The following is a 7,114-nucleotide window of genomic DNA, read 5'->3' as shown; positions in this document are numbered from 1 at the left end:
AGTATGCCGGTAAATACAGCCTGCTCAAAACCCCCAATGGACTTGCCTATATCTTGCTACTTTTGTGTGTCTGAATTTCCATTTCTTTCTTATTTCTGAATAAATTCAGTTTCCAGTAATTCAAGTTTGTTCCAGTTTTATTTAGTATAATGATTCCCTACATTATCATAAAATTTCCTGAATCTCTTTAGTGATTAACATTATTCAATTTTAGGGGGGATCCCTGGGTGGCGCAGCGGTTTGGCGCCTGCCTTTGGCCCGGGGCGCGATCCTGGAGACCCGGGATCGAATCCCACGTCGGGCTCCCGGTGCATGGAGCCTGCTTCTCCCTCTGCCTGTGTCTCTGCCTCTCTCTCTCTCTCTCTCTCTCTGTGACTATCATGAATAAATAAAAATTTAAAAAAAAAAAAAAAAAAAAAAACATTATTCAATTTTAGAAAATTATTATTTTTTTTTAAAGATTTTATTTATTCATTCATGATAGTCACAAAGAGAGAGGCAGAGAGGCAGAGACACAGGCAGAGGGAGAAGCAGGCTCCATGCTGGGAGCCCGATGTGGGATTCGATCCCGGGTCTCCAGGATCGCGCCCCGGGCCAAAGGCAGGCGCCAAACCACTGTGCCACCCAGGGATCCCAGAAAATTATTTTTTTTTTAAAGATTTTATTTATTTATTCATGAGAGACACACAGGCAGAGACAGGCCGAGGGAGAAACAGGCTCCCTGTGGGGAACTTGATGTGGGGCTCTATCCCAGGACCCCAGGATCAAAACCCGGGCCAAAGACAGACACTCAACCACCAAGCCACCCGGGCACCCAATTTTAGAAAATTATTTAAAAATAATCATCAAGGGGTGCCTGGATGGCTCAGTTGGTTAAGCATCTGACTCTTGACTTTGGCTCAGGTCATAATCTCAGGGTTGTGAGATTGAGCCCGTCATCAGGCTCCACACTGAGTCTGGAGCCTGCATAATAAATGCTCTCTCCCTCTCCCTGTCCTTCCCTGCCACTCTTCAAGCTCTCTCTCTCTAGTAAATTAATTTTTAAAAATTTAAAGTTATTAATAATCTTCATGAGAGAGAGAGAGAGAGAGAGGGAGGCAGAGACACAGAGGGAGAAGCAGGCTCCATGCAGGGAGCCTGATGTAGGACTCGATCCCAGGACTCTAGGATCAGGCCCTGGGTTGAACACAGAGCTAAACCGCTGAGTCACTCGGGCTGCCCACATTATTACTCAATTTTGAATCAAAATGTCCTGGAAGATTAAATCATGTAAAATGAGAGCCTACAAATATATAAAGTTGACTAAACAAATGATAGGGTGTTCTAGAGGGGACTTGTAGCCCAGAAACTGCATTTAGAACATTTGTTTTTTTGCCCAGCTTGCAAAACAAGAGACCTGGGTGTCATTGCCAAAGCATGAAGGGATGAATGTCAAGGGGCCTGAAGACACCAGGGCAGAGCTGTTCATCACACCTGGTGTGTCTTTATAATCAGGGTTATGTAAAAATATAAAATAGAAGACAGAGTAAGAGGAGACAAACACCCACCACGATGAGAGCTGTGCTGAGGACTCCAGCCCCAGGGGAAAGGCTGGGGGAAAAGCTGTTGCTGTGAATTTGATGGCCTTGCTGCCTATGCCAGTGCAGGTCAAAGATCCTGAAGCCACTTGGTTAACCATGAAGTTGGAACACATGTTAATGAAGAACAACATGAATGTGTACCCTGGAACAGTACATCTCTCTGGAATGCCTGAAAGACAATATCCATGAATTTTTTTTTTTTGGTAGTTATTTTTCCTTTGTATTGGTCTAGTCCATTCATAGCAATACATGAATTTAGTAGCGGTTACAGGACCCAGCAGAGGGAAGAGTAAAATTTAATGCACTTTGGGGACATCATTCTTAGCTCCACCCACCTCGTAATACTGGGGCAAAGCTTACTGGCCCAGAAGCCACTTAAGAGCAGGTAGTGCTGAGACAGATCCTTCTGGCCCTCTGTGAAAATAAAGGACAAGTTTATGTCCAACATCACTCAGAAAATATTTCCTTCCAAAATTGCCATTGTCTTAAGGAACTCCTTAGAGAGAAGCCCTAAGTAGTTGGCAAAGGCAAGTTGTTTAACCAAATCTTTTTAAAATTATTTATTTATTTATTTATTTATTTATTTATTTATTTATTTATTTATTTATTTATTAGAGACACAGAGAGAGAGGCAGAGGGAGAAGCAGGCTCCCCAAGCAGAGCTCGATGTGAGACTTGATCCTGGGACTCTGGGACCAGCCTTGAGCTGAAGGCAGATGCTCAACCACTGAGCTACCTGGTCCCTGTTTAACCAAATCTCTTGACAAGTAAGCTCCCCATTATTGCTATTCTGTCTCTGAGGTTTTTTTGTTTGTTTGTTTGTTTGTTTTGTTTTGTTTTTTGGTCTCTGAGTTTCTTTTTAAAATATCTTTATAATATTGGACACATTGAGGCAGTTACATTTTCATTCTTCCATCCAGTACACTTATTGCTTCTACCTTTTCGTTCATTATTTTGGGAACTTCCTGGGTAGAATCTGAAACTGGCCCCCATACATGGAAGACAGAGGCAAACTACTCCACATTGGTAGGTGGCAGGTTTAAGCAGGGGAACTTACATATGAAGCTTAACTTGGGTGACTGCAAGATGAGTAGATCTCTGTACCTGCCTGCCAGAATCTTAAAATTTATATAGAAGCAAAAAAAATTACATAGAAGCTTTAACTGGGTTCAGTTGGATATACCATCCAGATGGTAGCAACACCACCTTATTATCTCAAGGCTGTGTCCTTGGGCAGCTTCTAGTACAGGGAAGGCAAGCAGAATGGACATTCCAAGGACAGGGGAGAGGGTAAGAAGCCTCTGATTGCCCCGATCTAGCTCTTGCATCAATCAGTGGTCAGGTCTTTTTTTTTTTTTTTTTTAAGATTTTATTTATTCATGACAGACACAGAAAGCGAGAGAGGCAGAGACACAGTCAGAGGGAGAAGCAGGATCCATGCAGGGAGCCCGATGTAGGACTTGATCCTGGGACTCCGGGATCACACCCTGAGCCAAAGGCAAAGGCTCAACAGCTGAGCCCCCATGCATCCCTAGTGGTCATGTCTTCTTGGTGACTTTATCCAATACTACCTTCACACCTAAAATAATACACACACACACACACACACACACACACACAGAGTCTCTGCCCCTGGTTCCTGATGCAAAGCTCCTAAAACCGTTATAATTACCTGGTAATGACGGTTTTAGGAGCTTTGCATCAGGATAGTCTTTTGTTCTAATAAGTGACTCTTGGTGGGCTCCTGGATGGGGTCTAGCCACCAGAAAAACTAAGCCATAATCAAAAGCTTGGAGTTTTCAGCCTGAGTTCCCATTCTCCAGAGAGGAGAGAGGGGCTGGAAATGGAGTTCATAATCGATCATGCCTATGTGATGAAGCCTCCATAAAAATCCCAATAGTATGGAGTTGGGAGAGCTCCCAGGTCAGTCAGCATATCCATGTCCTGGGAGAATGAAGTATCCCATATCCATGGGTACGGAAGCTCTTGCACTTGGAACCCTCCCAGACTTTATCCCCTGTATCTCTTCATCTGGCTATTCCTCTTTGTCTTGTATCACATCTTTTAATAAACTGGTACATGTGTTTTCCTGAGTTCTGTGAGCCACTCCAGAAAATTAATCCAACTTGAATAGGGGCATCATAGGAACCTCAGGTTTACAGCTGATCACTCAGAAGTAAAAGTAACAAACTACACCTGTAATTGGCATTTGAAGCGGGAGGCAGTCCCTTGGACCTGAGCCTTTAACTTGTGGGATCTGGGTTATCTCCAGGTAGTGTCATAATTGAGCTGAATTTTAGGACACCCAGTTGGTGTTGGAGACTTCTTGTTCCTTTCATTGGAACTGTTGGTGCAGAATGTAGTTGGTGTCATGAAATGGGATTTGCTAGGACAGTGCTTGCTCATGGAAACATGTGGTTTGGGAAGAGAAAGGATGAAAGGGTCAGGGATAAATAACCTTTGATTCCTGAATGGACACATGGTCACAGTGGTCAACGTGATATGGAGCAGCAGCTGTGCTGTAATCAGTTACTAACGGTAAGACTTAGCAAAGGAATTCAGAGACGGATCCAACTCCTGAGGAATTGGTTCATTGCATGCATAAGGAAGTGCAAACTAATAAGAAACAGGCAAAATAGAGTTAAACTAAAAATAAAGGAGAATACTGGGTCAGACTTCGATGCTAGACCAAGCTCATATTTCAGTGAGTCTAAGCTCTGCTCCCTGGCCTCAAATCGGCCTCCCAAGGGAAAAATTGTGCAGGGATAACAAAGTAATTCTAAGATCTCTGGTCACCATGTTCATCATCATGGTGGAGGGGCAAAACCAAGAAACTTGAAACCAAGGGGGCATAATATAAAGAAGTTCCTTCATTTTATTTTTTTAAAGATTTTATTTATTTATTCATAGAGACAGAGAGAGAGAGAGAGAGGCAGAGGGAGAAGCAGGCATCATACAGAGAGCCTGATGTGGGACTCGATCCAGGTTCTCCAGGATCACGCCCTGGGCTGCAGACTGCGCTAAACCACTGCGCCACCGGGGCTGCCCCAATTCCTTCATTTTATAGATCAGTATCATGAGAACCTGTACCTAAATGGCTGATGAGAATAAGTTGGGGGCTATGTCTCTGATTTGAATGCTGCAGAATGGAAGAGCATGTTTTGTTGATACAGGACCCATGGCTCACTGTGAAATAATCACAGATGGCTGTATGTGATAGAGACACAGAAGGTATTCCTTAGGGCAAAGCCAACTGATGGACCAGAATAAGTCACTGAAAGGTGTGTTAGTCCTGAGAAGGGGTCTGTTTCCTCCTATGAATGCCAAGTGGAGCGACCCAGGTGAAGCAGCTGATACACTTGGTATGCAAGCCATGTGGGCCTGACTTTGGGATACTCACACACTGAATTATGCCTGTTGCCTAGGTCATGGTAAATGCTGTGCTTAAGGGACTCCTTTCATATGGACACCCCATACAGACCTACTGTTGTTAAAACCAAAGCACAAGTCAGGAAGCCTTATCAAAATGCTGTTTCAGCTTTTCCTCGTGGGTCTTATCGATAACAAAAACATTACATTAATTAACAAAAGTAGGAAAAAGCAGAAGACAGAATCAGTAGACGTTTTAGCAGGGCAGAAATTTTTAAACAGTTATTAAGGAATAAAGTGAACAAAACAAATATTTTTTTTTGAACAAAACAAATATTGATAGGAATGGAACAAAAAAGGATTATTATTTTTTTTATTTTTTAAAGACTTTACTTATTTATTCATGAGAGACACACATAGAGACAGAGAGAGAGGCAGAGACAAAGGCAGAGGGAGAAGCAGGCTCCATGCAGGGAGCCCGATGTGGGACTCATCCCGGGTCTCCAGGATCACACCCTGGGCAGAAGGCGGCGCTAAACCGCTGAGCCACCCAGGCTGCCCTGAGCCACCGGGGCTGCCCAGGATTATTATTTTAAAATATTTTTTTCTTTATTTATTTATGATAGTCACACAGAGAGAGAGAGAGAGGCAGAGACACAGGCAGAGAGAAAAGCAGGCTCCATGCACCGGGAGCCCGACGTGGGATTCAATCCCGGGTCTCCAGGATCGTGCCCTGGGCCAAAGGCAGGCGCCAAACCACTGCACCACCCAGGGATCCCCCAGGATTATTATTTTAAAGTGGTATTGGGGCACCTGGGTGACTCAGTGTTTGAGATCTGCCTTTGGCTCAGGTTGTGATCCCAGGGCCCGCAGGGAGCCTGCTTCTCTCTCTGCCTCTGTGTCTCTCATGAATAAATACATAAAATCTTAAAAATAAAATAGATATTGATAGGGTTAAAACTGTTTAAAAATTTTGACCAAGGGATCCCTGGGTGGCGCAGCGGTTTGGCGCCTGCCTTTGGCCCAGGGCGCGATCCTGGAGACCTGGGATCGAGTCCCACATTGGGCTCCCGGTGCATGGAGCCTGCTTCTCCCTCTGCCTGTGTCTCTGCCTCTCTCTCTCTCTGTGACTATCATAAATAAATAAAAATTAAAAAAAAAAAATTTTGACCAAGTAAATTTGAAGATCTAATTGGCTTTATTAAAGATTTATGAATGAGGCAGCATTCCATCTAGGAAGTAGAGGGCAGCTCCGGAGATATACAAAATGGAAAGTTTTTAAAGGCAGAGATGGTGCAGAAAATGGAAATTTATTAGCAAGGAATGCATTGTTTTAGGAAAGCTTGCCCTTCTAAGGGGAAATACAGGGGCCTATCAGGGGATTAATTCCTAGTGCTGGCCAGGAAATTCCTGTTTGGTTAAAAGTAACATCCCTCCAGGGATTGAAACTACAGTTAGGTTATGCATTAAGCCACCCGGATCACCCCGCTGGCCCAGACTGCAACTGTTGGACACACTATCAATGTCATTTCTCTGGCACTGAAACTGTGCTGTGTCTGTCTGTCTTCCTTCCTCCCTCCCTGCTTCCCTCTCACCCTCCCTTGCTTCTTTCCTCTCTATTCTGTCCTTCCTTTCCTTCTTTTCAATTTTTAAAATCTGAGTATAGTTGACATACAATGTTACCTTAATATCAGGTGTACAACATAGTGATTTGACTTCTGTGCTTTCTCCTTGCTGCAAATGCTTTGTCTTTTACAAGAGACTGTGAACTCCTTCAGGTCAAGTACCAGATCTTAAAACCAAAGTTGTAGCAAAAAAGGATAACTAATACTGGTTTGGAACTTTTGCAACCATCATCTTCACTTTCTCATAATGGCCATGTGAGGTAGATGGGGGCAGAGGCATAATCTCCACCGGGCAGATGAGGAAGCAAAGTTTAGAGGGGCTAAGTAAGTTACTTGCAGTCACACAGCAAGCAAGCAGCATGGCCCAGAGAGGGCATGAGTCTTCTGCTGCTTGATTCTATACTTGGTCCCACTACCCCTTGCAGTATCCCTTGTGCACTTCTGATTTCCCAAACCTTATCTAAGGCAAGTGACAGCCAATATTTGTTGATTTTATAATCTCCAACTTTACCCCGGGTATTGTCTTGCTGCCATTGTGGC

Source organism: Canis lupus, chromosome 1 (assembly GCF_011100685.1).
Source record: "Canis lupus familiaris isolate Mischka breed German Shepherd chromosome 1, alternate assembly UU_Cfam_GSD_1.0, whole genome shotgun sequence".
NCBI classification, from domain to species: Eukaryota; Metazoa; Chordata; class Mammalia; order Carnivora; family Canidae; genus Canis; species Canis lupus.
The sequence above is the reverse complement of the archived record's forward strand: the minus strand, read 5'-3'. Positions refer to the sequence as shown.